This window comes from Struthio camelus, chromosome 4 (assembly GCF_040807025.1).
Source record: "Struthio camelus isolate bStrCam1 chromosome 4, bStrCam1.hap1, whole genome shotgun sequence".
Lineage (NCBI taxonomy): Eukaryota > Metazoa > Chordata > Aves > Struthioniformes > Struthionidae > Struthio > Struthio camelus.
In genome coordinates, this window is record NC_090945.1 from 49,994,062 (window position 1) to 50,018,779 (window position 24,718).

The 24,718-nt window shown below is 40.2% G+C and overlaps 1 protein-coding gene across 2 annotated transcripts in view; it reads left to right on the forward strand.

The window, feature by feature from the left end:
- TENM3 (teneurin transmembrane protein 3) overlaps positions 1 to 24,718 on the forward strand; it is a 1,330,030-nt gene that overhangs the window by 894,861 nt on the left and 410,451 nt on the right. The window contains exon 1 of one of the 2 annotated variants that reach the window (XM_068942559.1): positions 5,516 to 5,595. The exons of the other annotated variant lie outside the window; for it this stretch is intronic. The gene's annotated coding sequence lies outside the window, so the exon portion shown is untranslated. Of the gene's footprint in view, positions 1 to 5,515; positions 5,596 to 24,718 lie in introns of those variants that run through there. 2 annotated transcript variants of the gene reach the window in all.

Here is a 24,718-nt window from a genome sequence, read left to right on the forward strand (position 1 = left end):
GTACCTTTATTCATTAGGAATAATATGTAAATAATTTATACATGCACATCATACATAACAATGGTCAATTTGTATGTGTCTATAGACATGTGTGTATTCATATATGTGTGTGTGTATACATACATGTGTGCATGTGTATATATTCAACTCAGAGAGTTGAATTCACAGCTCAGTTTAACCAAAGTTAATGGCTAAAACCCTCAAATGTTTCAAATAAGGCCCATATGGTGATCACTTTACAAAGCATACAGGGACTGCGCTTAGGTTGCAACATACACATTTCCAAGTAAATTCCATGCCAGATCAATTAGAAACAGTTCTCCTGAGCAGGCAGGAACAAACACAGATTGTAACCACTATACTGCCTGAACTCTTGTCTTCTAGGAATGAAAGCAGTTGTCTTGAATACTACATATTCTAATACTAATACTCTAAGAAATTTTTAAAAACTATTACATTTTACTAAAAACTCAGGTTAGATACACCAGACAAAGAGCAATTAACATCCAAATTATCTAAACTGGATAGCAAATCACTGTGTCTCTCTAGAGCTTTTAGTCAGAGTGCAAGGTTTCCCAGACTGCGTTTATTTAGTGATGTCTTCTACTAGGAGGAGTAAATGGGAGGAGAGAAGAAGAGACGAAAGAAACAGACAACAGGAAAAAAAGATTGGTTTCTTTTTTGCCTCTTTCTATTGGTTTAATCTTTTTTTCCTTCGGATAATCTTTTCTATAGTCTTTCTTTATTTGAACAGATAATGGGTGGACTTTCTTATAATTTTTTTTCATGCATCTTTCAGCCAAAAACTTAGAAAACCTGAAAGGGAAAAAAATGTTAATTATGGATATAAAGCCTATTTAAAGCAAAGCCTCTTTCATCTTGCAAGGATCATAAATTCTGAATAAATATGACTGTTTATTGTAGAAAACTCTGCACGGTCATGTAAGGTCTGCGTATTGACTTCTCAATGGCTATAAATATGATACATTCCTCCTGTTAATGGGAAGTATGGATAGTTATCCCATAGCATGTTTGCTGGGAGAGAGCAAACACAATTCTTGATTTTTCACAGACTCACATTTATGAATTCACTATGATGGTCACATATATGAATTCACTATGATGGCAATAAAGGCCTTTGTGATGGTTCTCACTTATGAATACAAGGTGATTGAAACGATTATGTGCTTGTTTATAAGGCCATAAGTTTAGCTACGCCGATAATTCCTAATACGGTGTTAACAACATACGGAAGCCATTTCTGTATTCCAAATTATAATGCAAACTCCTTCAGGTTCTTTTATAAGAACCCAGTGAAGAGGGTCAGCGGTTGGGTGCAGCTGAAGTGCATCATTTTCACCAAAGGTCAACTTCACATACAGCTTTGTTTTATGCAGCGGAACACAAACTAATGTAGTGGAAAAGCCTGACCTCCATTTAAAGGTTGATTTGTATGATAATCAGTACATTTAGTGGTTTCAAAATGAATGTGTGTAAGGCCCTATCTTGCTTTAATTAAGGTAATTAAGACATATTTCCCTCTGCAGACAGCTATTTAATTTTATGGCTTTGTCAGTGATCAGATGAGAATATTTGTTTTACAATTTCGCCACAATTCAATACTCAGGGAAAGCGTACGTCTCAATCTACTTCTGGCAGGAAAACATACGGGGAGGGGGGAACAAAACTGCTGAAATGGCTATTTCGCTAGAAACTTGACATTTTAGCTCAACGTGTCCCACAGATCTCTTAGCAGCTGCCTATCGAGCGCGCCCCTAGCGCAGTTTGGAAGGTGGGATCCGCCGAGGGCTAAGCGGCGCAGTCGGGCTGCTCCTCCCCAGAAGGTGCCCCCTTGCCCCCCGGGCGGGGGGCTGCGGGTTTTGCCGGCCGCCCGGCCGAGCGCAGCAGGGCGCAGCGGCACCTTCGGCTCCTGCCGCAGCCCGCGGGGCGCTGCGCGGGGCGCCCGCTTCGGCCGTCGCCCCGCGCCGCCCGTGCGGAGCTAGAGCGAGAAGTAAGGCAAAACTCCGCTGCGTTTTTGAAAGCAACCGCTTATGATGCTGTGAACCCAGCCCGCTCCCCTGGGCTTGCACGGGAATAGAAACCGCGGAACTAATTGTGTTAGGAACAAATAGGAATACTTACTGCCATGTTCTGATCAGCCAGCAAGACTGATGGAAAGTCGAAACGAGCTTTTTTTGTTGTTGTTATTAATATGATGATTATGGGGCATCCTGATGCAGGGTAGTGCAGAGAGCTAGTTGTTGCTCGTAGAGACAATTTCTACCTAACTGTGCTAAACCGCATCTGGCCGCTTACCCCAAAGCAGAACGGGTGGTGAGAAACAATTTCTGACTACCCGAGCTGTGTATCCAGGATATTTGACAACGGAGAGGTTTTGAGCTGTTTTATTTTCAGGCGCTCGAGTATGCTAAATAGTGGGGAGTCCTGGGAACAGGAAGTGCTTTCCAGTATTGTGCTAATGTGTGTGCCCCACAAAGCCTCAGTTAACGTTCAAGTGCAAACGGACACGTTAAGAGCAGTTTAAGAAGTTTGGAAGGTACGTGACGATGTCTTGAATTTATCTCGTCTTTTGGTGTTACTGGTAGATTAGTGCAGGAGCCAGCATGTCTTGCATCAGAGGACGTCCTGCTCTCTTCTTTCACCAGCACAACCAGTCCAAAAAGATTTACTGATAGTCAGGTTAAAAAAAAAAAAAGTCTAAATCTTACAAGGAATGCATATTCTTTTGTTCTTTCACTACAAAATAGAAAGCTTATTGGCAATCCAGAAGAGTAAAAAAGGGCTGGGCTGTGATTTTAGAGAGTTTAGTCACATTTAATAGCTGACATTAGCAAGATACTTTCCTACAAAGCTCTAACACAAATGTGACTGCACACTTTTTAAATTAAATTAAACTTTGAAGGCTGAAATTTAATTAAACTTTGGTAAGCCTAGTAATGCTATTTCAGTTATGTTAAAGTTAGGAGTACCAAAATAATTTACTCTGAACTTCAAATGTATATTAATAAATATTTGACATTTGTTGTTTATCTGGTGGGCTTTGCACAAGGAAGAAATTACATAATCTTTCTATATATAATAGAGGAGCATCCTCATTCACTGTGTTTGGGGGTGGTAAAAAGTTCAAGTTAATACTAGACAAACTGATTTAGCTAAGGTAGTGCAAATGCCTGGAGTATTACTGCAAAACTGTATCAAATTTTATGTTTACACTTGCAGAGTACTTTTAATTTTGTGTTAGAAGACTGCAAGCCAAAAAGAAGAAAACTCTGTCTGAAGCCCTACCTCTACAAGGTTTGCTTTTAATTTAGTAGAAGTGCTACTCTGTATAATATGAAAGTACAATTATAGTGTTTGGCAAAAGTTCAGGGTTAAGATTATTCGTGTTTATCTAGCTATATGCATTTTGTAACAAAGAATTTTGTGCAATTCACATTTTCACACCTTGAGTGCTTTTCTTATAAGGACTAAAATCTGTGTAGCATGTTTTAATTGAAAGACAAGGTCATGATGATTGCAGTTCTGTCTGTATTGTCTGTGCACTTACCTGCACAGAACTGTATCTAGAGATGTGTTTATGGTTCATGCCTTTTAAGCTGCAATCCCACCACTTAAGGAGCACTCCCAAAGTCAGTGTGGATTATTCATTTCAGTCCCATTGATTTATTTTTAGTATCTTCAAAAAAAACCCAAAACTTCTCCAAGCCTCTTCTTCTGGGTATTTAAAAACAGTTAGCAATATTACAGCTTTCCTAGGGATAAAGATGACTTATTTCCGTTATAAAATATCTGCATTCTTTTCTGTATTCTCAATATTGTGAATTACACATCAACTACCCACTAAAAAATGTGTGAATAATTTTTTTCAATTATACTTGCTGCATAACGGTACTTTATAATGCAGGCAGTTTTTTTTTTCATACAATATCTGCTGTAATTTTCAAATACTGATCTCAGTACTGTTGAATCTGTTTAAATATCCAAGCACCTCGCCTCTCACGTCGAGCCCAGCAAAGTGCAAATGCAACGGAAAACACATGGGTAATTTGTGTTTAATATAGAAATAAAAGGGCTCAGTGAACTATAGGTACACCACTAGCAATGCTTGTCGGTAACATCTGCAATAACATTTCCCTGATTCTGAAGTATTTCCAGTCATTTCAGGTCAGAGGAATACGGGGGGGGGGGGGGGGAGAGTTCCTAGGGAGCATTTAGGATAACATAGTCGTGCATCTTTCATTTCGGAGTCGGAGATGTGGCAGCTAAATGTAAGTCTGGAAAATCAGAGGACTCTCGCAGAGAGCCGGCCAGGTGTTCCCGGCTGCTCAGCTGTCCGACTTCATCGAGCGCTTCGCATGTCGCGCGTGAAGCACCTTGAAGTTTCAGAAGAGAGGAGGAAAGGAGCAAGGCCGACAGCGAGCGGTCGCGGACAGGGGCACGGGGAAACCTCTCAGCGCGCACGAAGTTGCAGCAGCCGCCTTGGGGCGGAGGGGGAGCGGAGCCCTTCAGGCTGCAACCAGGTCAGCGGGCGCTGACTTCCGCCTCACTCCGCCAGCTTCCCCGGGTGCGCGCCGGGGCCGGGCGCGGGCGCGCTGCACAAGCGCAGGTGCCGGCGGGCGGCCACCCCGGTGCCGGCCCCGGCTCCGCGCTGCCGGGCGGCGCCGCGCCCCCGTCCGCCCCGCGCAGCCCGTGACGAGGGCGCACACGGCTGCCGCCGGCCGGCTGAGGCGCTGGCCGGTTATTTACCCAAATTCTTCCCCTCCCCTCATAACAATAAACAAGTCCCCTCGGCAAATAAAATAAAGACGGCGCGGGCTTTCTGCCTGCGCCGGTAGGAGGGAATATGTAACGACGCTGGGTAAGTTCATTAGTGCTTTGCAATCAGGAGCACGCAGGCACCTTCATCAGGGCAGAGAGCTGCGAAGAGCCGTTCATCAGCGTGAAGTGTTGTTCGCGGATGACCCCTAAATCGCGGCAGCCGTAGTGGAGGCACTGATTGGGCGCAGCGTGGGAGCCGCGGGGCTCCGCGCGAACCGCCGCCGCCGCCGGGGGAAGCGGAGGGAGGGAGGCGGCGGCGGCGGCGGTTCCGCCCGGCCAGTCCCATCGCGGGGAGCGCGGGGGCTGCGCGGCCCGGCGCGGGGCGGCCGCGGGGGCCGCCGCCACCGCGTTGCCGCGCGATACGGCGCAAGGAGGTCCTGGCCGCGGCGGCGGCGGCGGCTGCTGCTCCTCCTCCTCCTCCCGGCACGTTGCTGTGCGCGCACCTCCCTCCTCCCCTCCCCGAAAAGAGCGGCTTAAACTCCCTGCCCGCCCCGGCGGGGGAGGAGGCGGAGAAAGTGAACTCCGCGGGGCGCGCAGGGTCGCCGCGGCGGGCGGCGCGGCCCTCCCCTGCCCCTGCCCTGCCCCTGCCCTGCCTGGCCCGGCTCTGCGCGGCCCGGCCCGGCCCCTCGCTCCCCCCGCGCCCCGCCCGCCCGCGCTGACAAAGTGCCGCCCTGCGCGGCTCTTCCCGGCGCAGCTGCCGGGGCGCGGAGGCGGCGGTGGCAGCGGCGGCGAGGTGCGCAGCGCAGCGCGCCCGAGGTAAGTGCTGCGCTCCGCGGGGGCTCGGGGCCGGTGCGCGGAGGGCTTGCGCGCCCCGCTGCCGCCGCCGGACCCTTGCCGCGCGGCGCTCCTCCGTGGGCGGCGCAGAGCGCAGCGCGGCCCGAGGTAGGTGGGGGGGGGGGGGGAAGGGAGGGAGGCGTCGGGGGCGCAGCCTGAAGCGGGAGCTGCGCGGGAAGCAGGCTGCGCCGCCTCCGCCGCGGCTGCTCGGAGTCAGCCTCGCCGCCGCCGGGAGGTGAACGGGGGCGCTGCGCTCGCCTAGCCGCGCCGGCGGGGGAAGGGGCGCGGACGCGGCTCCTAGTAAGTTGATGGGGGATGTTTAACTTACTTGGCGTCGGCCGCGGCCCCGCGCTGCGCCGCGCCGGCTGCAGGTGCTGGGGGTCCGCGCTGCGGGCGCGGAGGGCGGCGGGGGCGGCGGCAGCGCGGGCGGGTAGCGGCCGCGCAGCGGCGGTGCCGTGCAGCGGGAGCGCGCAGGGATGGGATTCCCTCGCTGGGGTCTCGAGGACCTTTCTTCCGTGCTACCTGGTGTTGTCTGTCGTAGAGATGCAAAGCGGTTCGTTGCTTAACGTGCTTCAAAGTTGTTGTTTTTTAATGTTGTGAAGTCGCTTTAGAGCGAGGTAGTGTGACAATGTGGGCAGAAAAGTATTTTTGTGCGCCCACGCACTCTTTAAAGTTTTAGTGGGAGTTAGTTCTTTAAGATATCCTGTAGTGCTAGGCGCATCTAAATTTTTAGATGTAAAATAGTGTCTTTTTTATAAGGAAACTTTAGCTGTTCTCTCATTTGTATCTCCTAAATACCATGTGTAGCCTTTATGTTAAACATCTCTAGATGGAGGCATGTTTCGTTTTATTTGGCTGTTACCCACTGCACTTCATATATTCATACACAGCATTTTGCCTCGTTCTGTTGAAGAGTTTAAAATAATATTCTGTGGATGCATACGCTGTAAGAGCGAGTCTAGTAAGGAACGTGCTGAAGTCTAGACGTTGCTCTTCTCTGATCAGTTACCTTACAGAGGAGTTAATTGTAAAACACTTAAAGATACACTTGGATGAAAAATACAGCTGCTCTTCCCTTCTAAAATAACCCAAGTGCTATTCAGAATTATTAATGCACTCATATCTAGGAGATTGGTTTAATATTGTATGCAAGGAAAGATTTTCCTAAAGTGTACTTCTGTATAAAGTAAGAATAGTTAGGGAGAGTAGGCCTATGTGAATATATATGAAACATATTAGTTAAATTTGGGGAAAATAGTATTTTTTTTTTTAACCAATTGTACTATTTTATATTTCCCTGTTTTGTCGTTATGGACTTGCTAGGTTATCTTCAATAGCCTGCCAAACGAAGGGGGGGGGGGGAAAACAGGAGTACTAAAAGTATTAGATGCGTGTATCTGGTAGAAAAATAGAATTAAAATGTGCTTAAGTGAGTGAACACTGAGATGAAGGGTATTGTTTGGTGGAAGAAACACCTGACCATGCTAAGAAGATTTTTTTTTAAAATATTTATTGAAGAGAAAAAATCCAGAATAACATTCATAATCCAGTTATCAAGTTAAGATTGGTACTTCAGTTAAATCTCTTGGATCCAGGAGTAATTATTTTCTGCTCAAATGGGAAAGGAAAAAGGATTTAATAACGGAAACCGAATGTAAAGTTACAAATCGGTCTACAAATTAAAACCACATTTTATATAAACACCATAAAATATCAGAAAGTGAAATAATAATCAACTTGAAGGTATGTTTCTGTCATCTCATAGCAGCAACAATTAGCAGATTATAGGCTCAGCTTAGTAAGATACTGAGTACCTCTAACTACAGCTGAAATCAGTGAGCCTTATGCAAAGCCAATGTAAATTGATGCAAAAGCTCCCACTGACTTGCATCAGCTTTGGATTAGGCCCAGTAAAAACTGAGAGTGCTCAGCAACTTGCAGGATCAGATGCTGGTTGTGAAGGGGCATTGTGCTATATAGACTTAAGAGAAAACACCAGACTTGTGCTAAGGATTCAGGTCAGAAGTACTCTTTTAATTTTAAGTGCTAATGGATTTACTGTACTGAATGTTGATCTTTGCATGTCTGTTGTAGAAATTGCATCTCCCTTGCAAGATATAAGAAGAAATATAAAAATGCTAAAGAAAAAACTTAAAATATATTTTGTAAAATCTTACGCAAGTATGTTGCACTTGTTTAAATTTACAGGGGCAGGTTTGGACTATGGTACTGCACATTAGGTATGATTAATCTGATTAATATGTATATAGAACATTATTTATTCTTATCTTTTAAGAATAACTTTATCATCTGATCTGCTAAATGAATGTGTGTAAGGCTTACTATTTTAGCAGGTATAGTGATAACAGGACTTTCCTGTGAGTTTGTGCAGTTGATAGCTGTTCATCAAAATTAATTTTAGTGTGTTATAATGAAGACTTCAGTTTGTTGGGTTTTTTTTTCCTCCTTTCCTCTAGAATAACTTGTTAAAATAAGGAAGTTTTTTAAGGATATTTGCACGATACTTGTTCATACACTGAAAAGTATCTTGTGATGTTAAATATAAAAATAAGCGCTACAACTTTAGTGTTTTATAACTTGCAAAGAGTTTTAATTTGCAGTAAAAATACATGCAGAAACCCAAAGTTAGGATGGATATCAACACTCTTGATTGAACAATTAAAAAAAAAAAATTAATTTTGGGGGGGGCTAGAGAGGCTTTAAAGAGCGCCATTGTAAAAACGTGTGCTTTAACAACCTTTCCTTTTCTTACTTCTAAAACTGATTAATTGATGTGTCTTATAAAACCTGATTTATTTCATACTTTTTTCATACCAAGCATTACCATTATGAAGCTCTCCTTGTAATTGAGATTAATGTTTCTGAGCAAAGAAGTGGTTTGGAGGGCCGCATTCATTTTGAGTGCTGTTCTAATCAATTTTAGATACAGCATTTCACAATGTATCAGTTTGCATCCAAACCTGCCTTATTATGTAGAATTAACTTGTTGGTGATTGATAGCAAGCCTGCTTCATCTTGAGAAGTGATTTGTTTCAAAACAAGTGTTCTGACTTCTCAGAGTTTGAGCACAGGGTCACACGACTCAGATGCCCTTTCTGTGGCCTGACTGAAGCTTGACAGAGTAGTTAGAGAAAAATGGTATGCCTTTATGGAAAAAAGAAAAAGAACACCCATGTGAAATGTTGTTCCTTAAACTACGGTATTGGTCTTCAGATAGTCTGGAGTGACAGGTATAATTTGCAAACACTGTTTTCGTGCATCCCTATGTACTGTAACAATGCACGTCCACTAGATTATTTTGAATAATGTAATTATCTTTAGGTTTTGAAATCAAAGCTGACGAGGCTAGTCTCAGACCACAACGTGTACGTCTACTGTGCATTACCTACGTAGGTAATGAAAGAGGCTGTAATTCTTTTCTTTTCTAAAACTAGCAAGAATAATAGTTGTTTCGATATTTATTGAGACACTTGCACATCTGTGCATCTTCTGTCTCAGCTTCGCTACCATTTTATCCTAAAGCCACAGTATGTGCTCTCACTTTATTGCTGTGTGATACATAAATATTTAAGTTCAGAAAAAAATGATTTTTGGATAGCGAGAGGAAAAAACAAGTAAAAAGGCTGAAATGAAGAAAAAAATGTGGGTGGGGGAGAGATCCCCGAAGCAATAAATACAATCCCAATGAGGTTTGTGTGTATGTCTATTATCAGGATAGTGATTTCAATCTCAATTGTATTGTTTATATATTTATATATATTAGCAAGGCATACTAATTACATTCAGTAGGGCTCTTTTTTAGTTTGTATATGGAACTAAGTACATTAGGGTTTTTATTTTGGTTCAAATGTGCTTATAAACAATATGCAGAATGTTGCCGCTGGAGTATTGAATAAAAATGTTTTCAGTGCTATGCAGATCAGAAGCTAATAAAACTACCAAATATTTATAAATACCAACCTCTAAATGCTCCGCACCGCTTAAGTCAGCATTTTGCTCTGGAAGAAACACCGTATCAGTACAGGTTCATTTTAATACTGTAACTGAAATAGCTGCTAATGAACATGTAGCTACTAATACAGAGGGAATGATCTTTTAATGTATTCCAAAGTAAAGAGTAAAATACTTCGGAAATGTATCTCAGACTTCCTTCTTAGAGGGAAGTCCATCTGCATGATGTGTACTTCCTCCTACAATATATTTGCTTTTGTTGTGCAATACTTTTCTCATAAAAGTGATATTTAAATGAGACAAGGTAGAAAAGTAATTCAAGACTGGAACTCTCTTGTGCTAGTGTATGCCATGGGCCTTTGGAAAGGGGTGGGTGTGCTTTTCTTTTTTAGCTTGAAACCCAGCATACAAGTTGAAGACCAGCTGGCACAATTACTTTTAATTTTGAAACTTCTATTTGTGTAACAGGTTTGGGGTTGTTTATACTTAGTATGTTTGCATCTGCGAAAAATTGTCAACGTTAGTGCCTAGAAATGAATAGAAAGAACAAAGCCTTGAGGTAGAAATTGGAAAATGTTGTGCAAAATTCAGCATTGGTTAACATACCCTGCGATGCCCTGAAATCAGCGAATGACCTAGAGTGCTACGTACTGCTGAAGTGGGAGGCTGTAGGGTCTCTTTGTGTTAAAATCTTCTTCATTCATTACCTGGGGATTGTAGGTTATGGTAGCAACTTTGGTTCAGTTTTACAACAGGCTTTCATGAATGCAAATACAATCCTTATGCATGGAAAAAAAGCAGTTTTCAACATGAGAAAAGCTGCATTATGTTTTAAGTCTTTTTGCTGAAATTCCTATTTTTAACACAGATGTTATCATAAGTGTTTGTTTAAAAAGCTGAAACAAGATTCTCAATGTACTGTAATTATATCATAACAGTTTTCCTGTTTCTTTGAGTGTGTGTGTTTTTCCTTTCTTTTTTTTTTTCCTGACAAAACACTGATTGTGGAAAATTTTAACACAAAATAGGTTTGCCAACTTTGTTTACTCTTTAAAATAATTTATTTTAAAAGGAAGAATTTCTTTCTTTCCACGAGGATGATCTAAAATCAATATAATCCATTGCTGTGGGGGAAGGAAAGAACATCAAGGTTCCCCAGGCAAGGAGTTCTTGTTCCTTTTCTCCCTTTGGAGGCTCATGTAAGTGTACATTTTTAAGTTTCCCAATGAATCTGCCACTTTGAGGCAAAGGTATTTTATGCTGTAATGTATATACTAGTGTCTGTCATTGTTTGGGGGGGGGGGGGAAGCTTACCTGTCATAATTTCCCTGAAGTAATTTTTAGAGGTCCATTTCCTTTAATATGGAGACTTGAATCTCTTTTCACAGTTAATATATCTTCTGACTCTATCAAGGTAAAATTGACAGTTTTAATGTCTAGCTACAGTTTTCAATTCATAGTTCGGCCTTTACATATGCATGTTTGCGTCTGAATTATAGAAGTCTGAAACAGCAGTTTACAAAAATCTTAGGATATTACAAGTTTAATTTTTCTCAAAGATAACAGAGAAATGTTCAGAAAAATGACAAATTATTAACTTAAAATGTCAGTTGGTATGAAACTTGAAACATGTCATATTGCAGTCAGTACTGTTATTGGTATTTTCCAACATTGTGTTGATTTTATAATGTTCTTTTACAGCAGTTAAACACATTAGTTCCTTTTTATTTTGGTTTAACTTCCATATTTGAGTCTAGACAAATTTTAACATTTTAAGAAAACTCCTGGCAATGCTACAATTGGTAAAATATAGATTTAAAATATTTTTCTTGGCAGGAACTGCCCCAGACAACTGTGTATTAGAATCTTTAGAAGAAAAACATTGAACAATGCAGAAAGCCCATAATTTACTGTAATGCAACGATGGTTTCCTAAATCATGGAAGTCCTTGATACATTTTGTCTGGGTCGTGGGGTGAGTGACTCTGTAGTGTTCGAAGAAATCATCATCGCTAATAAGCGTTGCTGTAGATTAACAAATAAGAGTGCATCGTTCTTCAAAGGCCTCATTCGTTCTCATTATAATTCTTTGAACGTTTGTCTGACCTTTTTAAAGGAACCATACTGAAACTTTATGCTTGTAATGCCCTGTAAATAAACTGACCAGTACTCGTCGCAAGAAGTCTGTAATCTGATGACAGGAGCAGTAATGCATCCTTAGCACAAAAATATCAAATGTTACATGTCACATTTTAGCAAATTGTCCATTTATTTAAAAGTCTCTTTTTCTAATGATATAATATTTATTATGAAACTAGTGACACTGAGTGCTTCATAAAAATAAATAGCATCACAGTTGTCCAGCAGAAACCTAAAGCCAGGTCGTATTGCTGATAGTGTTGATGTCAGTGATGTTACTGTCTCTACATTCAGAAAGCCAGGGTAGGAAGAGTCACTTTATTTTTAATGAATGATTGTGTAAAAATTTATGGAGCTCAGACATCCAGCTAAAGTAAATCAGCGTAGCTCCCCTCACTTCAGTGGAAACATTGATGACCAAGCATAGGGCCTACCCTTGTGAGATAGATTTGTAGGTCATAAACTTCACTTGAATTAATTTTTTTTTTTTTGTGAATGGCTTACATCTTTCCTATTAAAAAATTTAAGTAGGTGTTGATGCCCCTGGAAAGCGCTAGGGCTTTGACATTATTTTCCACCTCCCCCCCCCCCCCCAAAAAAAAAAAAAAAGTGTTATGATAGTAAGGTTGGCAAAGCAGAAAATAATACTTCATATTATTAAATCAATTTTTCTTGGAAAGATATTCTGTATTCATGCTACTGAAATATAAAGTGCTCAATGTCTCTCCCTCCTCGAGGACTCTTAGAGAGATTCCCGATCTCTGTGTCAGAAGGTTGGGTGGCGTTGTCTGACCCTATGCAGCTGTAGCTGAAGAAAGCTTTGGTGTTCTCGGCAATCAGCTGGTTGAAATTTTGGCTACAAGTTGTGAGCACTCATGTATTGCTTTAAGAAAAGCATCACTGAAAGCCTTAATGTTCAGGCAGGAGTTCCCAGGCTGCAGGTGGTTTACTGCTACTCACCTTCCAGAAGGCAAAGCCCAAATATTGTTTTCGTGATACTAGACTTGAGAAATATTGGAGCAATATTTTTCATTGCGAATGATCATCTGAGGTTAGACCAAACAAATAGGAAGGTAAATAGGAATACCGCAGAGGTTTTAGCTTGTGTTTGCCAAGTTGGAGTGACAGACGTTCAGATAAGTCTTCAAATTTGATTTCCTCTCACACATAACTCATTAGAAAATTAAAATTTTGGACAAAGGAGTCCTTTAGCATTATAGCTTTCTCTTTTCTGTGTTGTGCCAGATTTTTAACAGATCATGCTGTGTGTTTCCATGCAAGACTGCATAGACTGCAATTTTTTTTTTTTGGCGGCTTTTCATACCTTGCTTTGCCGCTTCTGATGGCAGCGTGCACAGCATTTGTAGCTTTCTAATCAAGATTAATAATTAGATTTTTTCACCATAAACTGCTTGTAGAAGACTAATGGAAACAAGTTTTTGTGGCAGCTTATACTTGTATGTTTGTGTGCGTGTTGACCACTCAGTACTGTTTGACCTGATAAGCAGCATGGCACGAAATTATAGGAGGGAATCTTTTTTTCTGTTAGTGTGACAGCCGCGGAAGTGTGTGGTTTCAGCAGAGGCCAGGATGTTGCGAGACTGTGTAGATCACCCTCTGGAAACACATAGGGCCTTAAGTCCCTGGAGAAACCTCTGTGAACACTGGCAGTAAAAATGCTTGCACCGTTCAGAAAGTTTTCAGTCACCTGTGTGTTATTAGCCCACGAGACAAGTCCCACCCTGTAATGAAATATTCATGCTTGTGATGTGTTTTCATCTTTCACATATCTCATGCAGTCAATAAGTTAGTAATCTGTCTAAATATATGATAACCGAGAGATACATGTCTGAATTATTATATTCTGTGGGGAACTTGAAAGTAATAAATGATCAGAAAAGCTGAGGATTTATATTTCTCTACTGAGACTGAGGAATATCTTTAAGTAAAGTGAAAAGATGGAATATCAATTCTTGCTTAGCATGGAATAGTTATATTTACATTTAGAGATGTTTTAAATAGCTTAAGAATGCATAGCCATTTGTATTATTCTTTTGATAAAATTAAGCTAAATGTGAAATGATACAGGGCTAATACAAAATGTTAGCAGTTCTAATGATATGTTTAAGAACAGTGCAGTCATTAAGTTCAGTAAACTGAATATGGACCTCATAAATAAATGCTGAATTATAATACAAAACACACCATGACTAAATTAATTAGTATGTTTAATCTAGTGAATTCCAGCTAGGCTGCATACAATATGGACATGTATTTAATTTCTAAATTTAATATTAGATGCATAAGTCAACTCTCACTTACTCAGTGCAACATTAGTAAGAAAAATTTAATGTCTTCTAGTGTTTTACATAAGCATCTGGTTTTTTTTGTTTATTTGCTTTTTTAGAACAAGATGTTTTAACCCTGTTAGGCAGGGGATTGAGGTGTTGCCATAAAAAAAGGAACTTCAGCGGTGATGTTTTTTCCCTTCTATAGTAGGTCATGAGCTAGTTCTATTCATGTTAGAAGGGAGAATTCCTGAAGCCCAAAATGACAAAATCATTCCCAAAAAATGACATCACTCATTCAGATTTTTTCACCAACCTTGTGCAGAATATGTCAAATTTACTCATTTGGTGCAAACTTTTATGATAGCTACTCTGTGATCATTATTATACCAAGTTTTACTTATCTGTGGATAGTTCAAGTAGCAATAGGATCATATCAATTTCGCACTTGAAAGCCCTGTTTTTCAAAGAAAGCAGACAAGAGAAGACTGTTTTATTTAAATATCTTTTTGTCAGTAGGTACCTCAGTCTTTCTTAAATTAAAAGCATGTTATATGAGTTACAGGGCAACATTTCGCTTTTATATATAGATTTATTTTTTAGTTTACCTCCTGAATTATACCTGTGTATTTTACATGTATAAATACTTGTTAGTTTTAGTTAAATGGGTAGTTATGATTGTTATAATTCACTCACCTATTCCATCACTAAATTCTTATGTTTGAATTTAGGACAGAAATGGGATTTTTTTTTTAAACATATTTGTTATTAAGCCTAATTCTGCAAGTCTCTAATAGTCTATTCAGTTAGTTCCAGTGACTTCAGTGAGATTGGGTGGTGAACAGGCATTGTGCCTGTAATCAGTGCAATGTGGGCTTAGGCTCCTTGCTTTCATAGGATATCCTGTTTAGGATGCAAGCTTGATAATATTGAAATGATAATAATTTGTTCTGTTTTTTCTTGATATGGGATTATGCATCCTGGCCATAACCTCTCACTCAATTCTACCTTTGCATTGTGATTTTACTAAATACTGGACTAAAATCATTTGAAGAACCATTCAGTTTTTTTGGACTGACTGTGAATCGCCAAGCAATCTGACCCTGTTCTGCTCCTCAGGTTCGATCCTTATTGTTAAATGTATTTAAGGTAATTTCCCTCCCATCCCTCTAGCAATTTGAAAAAGCAGGTCCAACGAGTGTTGTTTTGCGTGACCTTTCAGAGGAGCACGCTTCTCCGAAAGATGGCATTACGCGCTAGCTTAGGCATCAGGTTATACCTCTGCTGCTGTATTTAAGCAGTGCCTTCCTTCCCTGTGCACTGGGACATGGTCATCTGTATCTCTTAGAGTTCACCCTTACAACGTTTTGACCTGTGCTGGTTGCTGGTTTCCCCAACGCTTTGCAGGCACAGTTCTGCAGGTGGGACTCGGCACCGGTTCTGGGGACCATTCCCAACAAGTGCTTTGCTTGCAGCTGGTTTGGAGGTTAAGGCTTTTTACTAGCGCAGATGTGATCCCGCTTTGAGTGAGGGGTTGGACAAAATGACCTCCAGAAGTCCTTTCCAACTTGTGTTATTCTTTGAAGCCGTGCCTGCTGGCTGTGCTCCTGGCAATCATTCTTGGGGATGTTAATATACTATTTTGGTTTGCTAATGCTAATTCCATTTTCCGTGTTTGCAAGAAAAGTTTAGTTTAGTGGGCTCGGCATTCGAAGCATAGTGTTTCTGTTTTAATCGGCTGCAGTGAAGTGGTTTTTGGTTTTTTTTTTTTTAATGACTTGTAGGGATAAGTCTTTATTCATCCTACTTGTATAACAGAGTTCCTGTTAATTCACTGAGGATTTGTGGCAATGGACAAGCAAGTTAAAGGCCCTCTTCATTAGAAACTGTAATATTTCTGTGCAGAAAAGACATTTTACCTTTAGGAGTTTAGCTGTTCTTAATGTATGTTTAATATGGTAATTGCATTAAAACTGGCTTGGTGAAAAGCCTGTTTTTCAGCTCAGACTTCAAAACCTTTGAATTATTGTTAAAGGGGGGTAAGTTGTCCTGCACTAGGTACTTGTTAATTAATAGTAGGAAAGAAAAGATGGACTTCACTTTAATATACATACCTGCTAATTAGTACACAATGTTAACCTGTCAGAATTTAAGTTGGCTTATATTAAGTCTTAGATGCAAAATAGAAAGTATTACTTATTATGGACAACACAGTGTACGAAATGGAGGTTAACAGTTGTTCAGTGTTTGTTATGAGACTAGATTAAAGATGGCAGTAACTGACTTGAGATTTGAGAATCTCCTATTCTCTATTTTTTCTAGGCCGTTAATTTTTTTAATGTAACTTCCTATGGAGTAGACAAGAGTGACAAGTTACCGTGCTAGATTTTCTTAACGTTGGAGAGAGGAATAATAATAATGATTTATTCAGCAGCTGCCATGTTTTAGCTCCTTGTGCCAAGCTGAAGAGACCGTGCTTACATGTAACGAACCAAACCTGTATCAACAGGTATCTCACATTGATATAAAAGCACTTACAATTCATAGATTAGGCTTTAAAGCATTTACTTAACCTGGAAATGAACAATTGGGTACCTAAACAGGAAAACTGTGGGCTTAAGTGCCTTGCACGCAAGGAATTAACTGAGACCTGAAGTTAAGTGCCTTCTCAAGCAATTCTTCTGCGGTGCTTCAGTTCCACACCCGGTCAGTGGAAGCAGATAAATGAGATGGTGTGCGCGGGAGCTTGCCTGCTCAAGGTTAGGCACCCCAACGGGCTTGCTTTGGCAAGGTCTGTAGGGTGCTGACCTCCTTGTCGTTGCTCTGAAACTTGGACGCTCGCTCCTAGAGTGCTGCTTTGTGAGATGCCTACAATTTAGGTTCAGTTTAGTGAGCTGAGCTAACGTTTTTATCAACGTAATGCCTTAACCAAAACTGCGTCAACAAATATCATAGTACTGTGAAAGTACAGTAGCGTGGATGATAAGGGGTTTCTTTAACTGGGACTAAAAGACTGTTTCTGGGTTTTGCTTTGCCTTTAACATTATAACCAAAATCATATGGTAGATCTTTCCAGACTGTTGCTTCATGATCCATTTGTAGGTTGATTGGTATCCGCAGGCCTAACATATATGAACAGCACGTTAGAAATGGATGTTGGCAAAATACCTAGAAGTTTTCTTAATGTTTTTAAAGTTCTGGCTTAAATTTATGTTGTTTTGGGGCAGCGGAAGTGTTTCTTTACAAACAGATTAACTGACAAGCACTATACCTAACCACTATTGTGAATATAGTTGCTAAACAACATTCAAAAATTTTAAATTAGAAAACGTGCAAAAATGAGGTCAGTAATTTTTAAAATTCTTTTCTCATTGTTGCCTTCAAAAACACAAGTAGAAGACGACTGTAGATTTTCTCATAACACTGCCAGTGTTTTGTTGAACTGTTTCATTTGTATGAAAGTACTGTGGATTTTGAAAGGTTGTTCTTAATGTTTTTTCTTCCTCTTCTACTGTGCCTTTCTCAGGAGCGTCTCACTTAGCCCTGTTACAAAACAACAGCGAAAAAAGTCATACCACCATTGCCTTTGCCATCATATTAGCTCAGCTGTTTGTGTGGCCACATAATGAATTTGTTCAGAAAAGGGATGCAATTGAGAAAGGACCAAATGACCGGTCAGGGAGGGGGTGTGCATGCATGTTGGTGCAGGGGCCACCTCTTCAGTGACACTTGTGTTTTAAGCAGTAGTTCGATGGGCAGTCTAAACTGCTGTGAATGTTTATCAAAGTTCATATTGGGCTGGAACGATAACTCTGAATTCAAGTTATTTCCGTATACAGCTTTGTATTAAAATGAGTAGCAATATAGCATACCTTATGCATTTTCCTCACACATTTTAAATCAAAAACACTTAGAGCAGAGAGACTTTAAAAGAGTTGGCTGTGCAATTTAGGTTTTCCCTCTTTGTGCTTTGCTCTTTTTTTCACCCCTGGCCTTGCAACAGAATATGTTTGGGACTAGGCTAAGCAAGAGAAACCATGAATGAGAGAGAGAAAATGGAGAATACACAACTGTTTTTTACAGGAACTGCATATGTGCCTGGGGTACAGTAGGGCCACATGTTTCTTTTCATATATACATCTCATAGCAAGAAAAGCAATGATATTGAGGTTGCCTTGCTCTGTAATTGAATTGCAATCATTCTTCTGGAGTTCAATCAGTGGCAGCACAAATGTAGCAGCAATCAGCCGTTGTTTACAGAGAACATAAGATGTCTGTTTTCTGTAGACCATGCATTTCTGTATTTTTCTCTAAGTTTTTTTTTTTTTTAAACACAAGTCAGCATAGCGTCAATGCTCATGCTGGTGTTTTGTGCGTCTCAAAGTTTTCAAGGGAAGAGCAACCTGGAATTGAAAGTCTTGTCTGAGAGACAAGACTGAACAAGAACAATATTTCATAATGCAGCTGTCCCCACAGTCTCTGCTGATTGTTTAGAGCAGGGCTTCAGTGTTGCAGAGGAAGGAGATGCAACTGTTTTATGTAGCTTTTCCCTCTGCCTACTTATTTCTATTTTCCAACATGGATATACAGGGGATGTATGGGATTTTTCTCACTTTAACTCTACCCTTTAGTGCCAGCTGATGTGACAGCAGGTAATTCTGCGTTGTGTGATGGGCTTGTGCGTATGCGTTGTGCAGCCCTGCCTGTTTTGAGACACCACAGTTTGGCTCCTGTTCTTGCCTGGAGAAGGTCATAATCACTTAGCTACAGGTTATGGCAGTGATGCTCTTATTGTTATTGTTGGAGTTGTTCTGCTTCCCATGGAGAGCTTAAAGTTGCGTTGGATCAGAAGAGGGCAAAGGGAGAGGATGTGTCTTTATAACCTGACGCTTAGGACATGCGTTTGAGACTGGTAAAATTTATAGCTTCCTTTAATCTGTCAGAGGTATCCTTTTCCATCATGCCTGCCACTGCTCTGGTGCTGACATGGGAGCTGGTGTGGCTTTGGGGTGAGCCAGAACTTCAGTCTGAAAGTGTGTGTGTGTGGTTTTTTTCTCCTCCCCTCCTTAAATTAATTTTTCTTTTCTTTTTGACTTAGTTTCTTGTGGCTTGTTTTCCAAACTTGTATTGGTGCCACAGTACAGTTGCTAGTGCTAGCACAGAAGAGGAAGGTACCAGTAGCCAAAGGTAGCAAGAAGACTGGGAAATGAACCTTTTAAAGGGATTATGTGGGATTAAAGTGACCATGTAACTACAGCACAAATGCATATATATTAAAAAGCTAAAACATGCAGATTATGTGTGCTTTCTGGATGCAAGTGATAAACTCAGCCATGGACCTGGGAAGTGGCTAAGTGTGTATATCACTTTTTGGATCTGGCTTTTGTCTTTCTATCTGGAAGAATGACTGTCAGTTTGACCCATGGTTCAAATACTGATACTGGTTTGCATAGGGCTGGCTTTGTATGTGCAAAGGGAGGACATCTGAAATGAAAATAGTATGCAAAGTAAATTATTTTAAAATGAAATATATTAGATTTTTCAAAAACGGATTTCTCATGGGGCAGTGGCAAAATGTTTCTAATGTAGTGCAACACATTATTCTCGTACGTGTCCAATATCCTGGGCTTGGTCTTAAAAATCGTAGCAGAATGCTGAACATGCATGTGCTTCTCTCGCTGCAGTAAGAGCAGAATGACTGCTGTAGTTATGGCTTGAAACACAACTGTCATTACAAACCTTTTTCAGCAGTTCGTGAATAAAAGTTACCAGCAGAGTTTATTAGGTGTGATAAAACCTATGCAGTTTACCCGTATTTTACAGACCTGAATATTGAGGCAATGAAAGATGGTTTGCTCGTAGTACCATGCAAACCGAGAATAGAGCCCTCATATAACTTGACTCCTAATTAGGCTGTATAGGAAATAGTTCATAGTCTTTACATTCTTTTTTTTTTTTTTTTGCCTTGCCCATAACTTGGACTTGATGCATTAATTTGTCTTACAAATTTCTGAAAGCTATCACAAATATTTCTGTGAAGAATGAAGATAATGTGTCAGGCTGTGCTTTTTAGCTGTATATCCTTAAATATAGCCATGCTTTAACATTGAAGATGTCTTTTTAATGTCTTCTGCCTTTCTTTGGTTTGAAGATGACCCATTGCTGTTCCTTCCTAATTCCAATATGATTAAATTTCCTTGCAAACTTGTTCTGGGTGTATTGGAAGAAAAGGGGTGATGGCTAACCATATTATTAATGCATTTTAAGATGACAGTCTCAGCAACTCGCACATCTTAATATTATGAGTTTATTGCTGCTGCCATCAGTGAAAACAGTCAATATTTTTGAATGCACGTATGCGTAAGAGTACCAGTAGCATAAATATGACCTTAGATAAGTAGTTTCAAAAGTGTTCCCAGAAAGGTGCACAGTGCACCTTCTAAATGTAAATTTATTGATGAGGACATTGCTTTTCTTAATTATATCTTACCTATAAAACTATGAACCAAAGATTAAAATAATCATTGTGTTAAAGTGAACCTAAGAATTGTTCTGTAACTGGTCACTAATTGAGAACATCCTTAATTTGGGTAATATATTTTTTGGGTGTTATCAAACTGTAATTAGATAATTGACTCTGCAGATTTAAATAGATCATAGTTAAAATGAGTATCAAATGGAAGTTCACCTTTCCTTTCACTAACCCAGAATTATAAAAAAGTGAATTAACAAAGATGTGAACATATTTCTATGCATTTCTTACTCCTAGTAGAGATTATTTTTAAAAAAAATCATTTTAATATTAAAGTATTAACTTTTAAAAGAATTTCTTTGATTGGCTTTGTTTCACAAAATCACTTTATATTAGTGGTATTTATAGGTGTGGTAGTTATCAAGGAAAGGAGTTATCAGAAATTAAAGACATTGACAGTATTTCAAGCCTAAGCATGTTCTTTTGTAAGGGAGAGTTAAAAGAAAAAACAGCTCTGAACAGTGTGTTCCATCCATGAGCCGATCTGGGCTACGTACTCGAAAGGAGAATAAAACTTTCTCTAGTAAAACAAAAATAATGACTCCGGTATTTCTCTCCTAATTGTCTCTCGAACCGAGGCAGAGCATGTATTGTGCTCGGTGGCTAGCTGTGTATTGTTGTAGCCTGGCAAACTGTAAGAGGATAAAAACGTCTTCTCAGGCTGCCTGAGCTGTGGCTGGGTGCTGGAGGCCGTTGAGCTCCGTGTTGGCTGCAGAGCTAGCGTAATTGAAAGCCAAAGGGGCTGTGTAGAGTTTCGTTGGTTCTCATTTGCAGTGTTATTCCTTCGAGCTGGTGGAGTATGGTGTGACACTCGCTGTCTTCAGGTCCTTAGCCTGCACCTAGCATCTCCCCTTCTGCCTCTCTGCTTGTGCGCAGAGGCCAGAGACGCAGGACGTCCTCACCACAAGAGGTTGCTCTTCCAGGGGATAGTCATCTTTTGAGCATTCCTGTTTGTTTTCTGGGAACTTTTAAATGCATCATCCAAGGGTGAGAAAGGCATACTCACTTAGTCTCCAAAGTTTACCATGCTTTTTAAAACTATAGACAGCTTATTTTAATGGAGAGGATATTTCATGGATCACCATTCCTCTGATTTTAGTTATGCAATGTCCTTGGAGCAACTACGTATTTGCTTGAAAAGTAAAGTTAAGAGTAGTAGGATTTTTTCTAAGGCATCTTTAGGAAGAGAATAATCTCCCCATGATAACTGTTAATTATGAACTGTAGCTTTGCACATTGCTTTGGTCTATGGATCAGTGTTCAGAGGGCCCTGGAATACGTTGTCCTTTAGAAAACACCCAGAAGAATCAAAATGTCAGTTCTAAAAAATGTCCTTTTTCTATTCTATTATCAGCTCATCAGTAATGATTTTCAGTAGACATCTGAACTGGTTGTTTCTGGTCTATCTGTAAGAATGGCACATGGTTAGATTGTTTTGAGACTTTCAACTTAAACATTGTAGACTACTTTAGCTCAGTGTCAGTTTATGGTTTAAATCCTTATTCTTTGTTTTCTTAATTTCAGTTGTTTATTGCTTTTTCGTTTCCATGTGCGCTGCTTCTTTTGAAGTGATGTACAGAACATCTGTCTGACTGTACAGGTTTCCAGTGTTTAGCATCACTGAAATGTTTAATGTGTTTTTCAGAAACATATTAAACATGATGCATTGAGATTCTTTTTAGCTGTTACAGTTGTTATTTATTGTTTTGGAATTTGAAGCACTTTGAGTGGCATCGTGTTCTGCACGGTGAGCTCCAGTAGCAGGAGTTTCTTACCGTTACTGCACAATGAGCAGGTGCATCCAAGGCTGAGCTAAAAGCTTGGTCAGTTGGAACAGGGTTAATAAATGGAAAGGGCGTAGAGAAGGCTTAAAGTTCTGGCATTGATGCCAAGCACTTAAATTAGATATTTTTTTCAGACTTTGCCAGATTTGAGGACCAAATGATTGTAGCTGCTGAGGTCCATGTGAACTGTAATGGTACAGTCCAGTCTCCACGATTTTAATGGAACAGAAAAATTTCCTCCCAGGGCGAGGAGTCAAGGTGTTGATTGTTTTAGCAACTGAAAAGTCTGGACATGGGAGTATCTGCCAGCTTAAGCTGATATTGCACACACATGCAAGTATTTGATTGTCAGTGTAGGATACTGTGTCCTTCTTAAGCAATAAGGATGTTTTTAGTTAGCCATCTTGTATGAAGGTAGACATGTGTTTGTGAGGTCTGTGTCAGGCTAACAAGCATGTTTTAAGTAATACGTCTTCAAAAGCTGACCTAGCCTGAACAGCCGTGGCAGCATGACCTTGCAAGTGTACATCTGCTCTAACTGATTTAGGGGTCGTTTTATATGCTGTTTTCTTTGTAAATCATGCTGCCTGTGCTTTCTGCAGAGCACACATTTTTTTGCTGCAAAATACTTTGTGTAAACATAGCTTTTTACCTTAGATTTACAGAAATATTTAAGCTCGGAGCAAAATTATCATTCATGTTTTAAATAATGGTTATAAGAAATAGGGTAATATTGGATTAGAAAAGAAAAAAAAAAAGCTAGTCTTCATAAATTGCCAGCTAATTACTCTTTCCAGAATGTTAAATTTCACTAAGAAGATACTTTTACTTATTTATATAGCATGCAAGCAATTATATAAGCATATAAATGATTACAAGTAAAGCTAGTAATTTTATAGATACCTGTTCCACTACTTTGCTATCCTGGCTTTCCCTCCAAATTCTTACTGTATGTTATGGTTGGGGTGTGATATGGCAGATGTGTGGAAGAACTGGAATTTCAAATATGAGTTCAGACAGTCCGTTCCCCCCCCATGGTGATTATACTTTATATAGTATTTTGCCACAGGACAACCTTTTCTCAATAGCAGGGCAGTGAACAGCTTGTATCTGTGGGAAAGTGGTGCTGAAATTGATTGAACAGTCTGTTCATGCTGATGCTCATTTTGATGCCCCAGAATATTGCTTTTGGTGCCTTTGCTGCCAGAACAAACCCTAAATTGATGGGACAAAAGGAACAGCCTGGATCTTCATGTGTTGCAGTGAGGAAAATGAAATCTTAAATCTCATTTAGATGTGGAGTTTAAGTAGATTGGTAATGTTTGTGGAGCTTGAAGGAAGAAAAGGTGACATTGCTATTCCTTCCTGCCGAGCAGTCCTGCGAAAGGGGTTGGAATTGTTCAGTGGAGGGTGGAAGTGGAAGAAAATGAGAGTTGTTTTTTTTTTTTTTTTTTGCAATAGCCAAAACTGAACTGAAAAAATAAAGAAAAGATGGAAGACATGAAAGTCTAATGATCATGAAAAAATATGTTGAATTTAAAATGTACCACAGGAAATACTTAAGACAAAAAATGCTGTGCGACTGCAGGGAGAAAATATCTGTTGATACTACTAAGACCAATGAGCACTCCATGTGATCTGCTGCAATGCTGAACTCTCTAGGGCAGCCCTAATTTATCATCTAATTTTTGCAAGAGTTCACAAAATTCCCAGCAAGATAAAAGGCATCATGTTGCTTGTATGCAGTTTTTCTTCTGCTTCCCATTTTTCAGCAGTGATGGGGCCTAACCCTGCTCCCATTCTAGTTGGAGAGAAGGCTCCTGCTGAAATGGACAGCTTGAGGTTGAGCAGTTCATAAAAAGGAGGTGGTTCTTGCCAAATGCAGACAAGGAATTCATAACATTGCTTAATGTTTTCTTCCACTCTTCTTAATGTGAAAATGTCATGGAATAGTGAGGAATAGGTATAGCATGGTTTCAAAGCCCTATTCTATACACAAGTGTAGTATGTATATAAAGTGCTACAGCTCTGTTAATTTCTTTAACTGGCCTAAGATAGTAATTTTACAAAGGTGTTTAATTTCATTGCATCCGTATTCAAAGTCTGTGTTCTCACTCCCTCAGTGTCACTTGAACAAAAATAAGCCCGTCACAGCTGAGTGGAATGGCTGCCTTGTTCTGTTGCAGATTTGGATTTTATTTATTTTTTCCTTTTCTAATGATGGTAAATGTTGCTCTATCTGTCAGCCCTTTAACCTGAAGACAGCTTTTCATCTGATTCATGGCCTTTGACCTATCTGACTTATGTGGCCCTACCAAGAGCTAAAACTCCTATTAGCACGGACATGTTTCACTAACATGTCCAGGGCCTTCAGTCCTATCAAGGTACCTT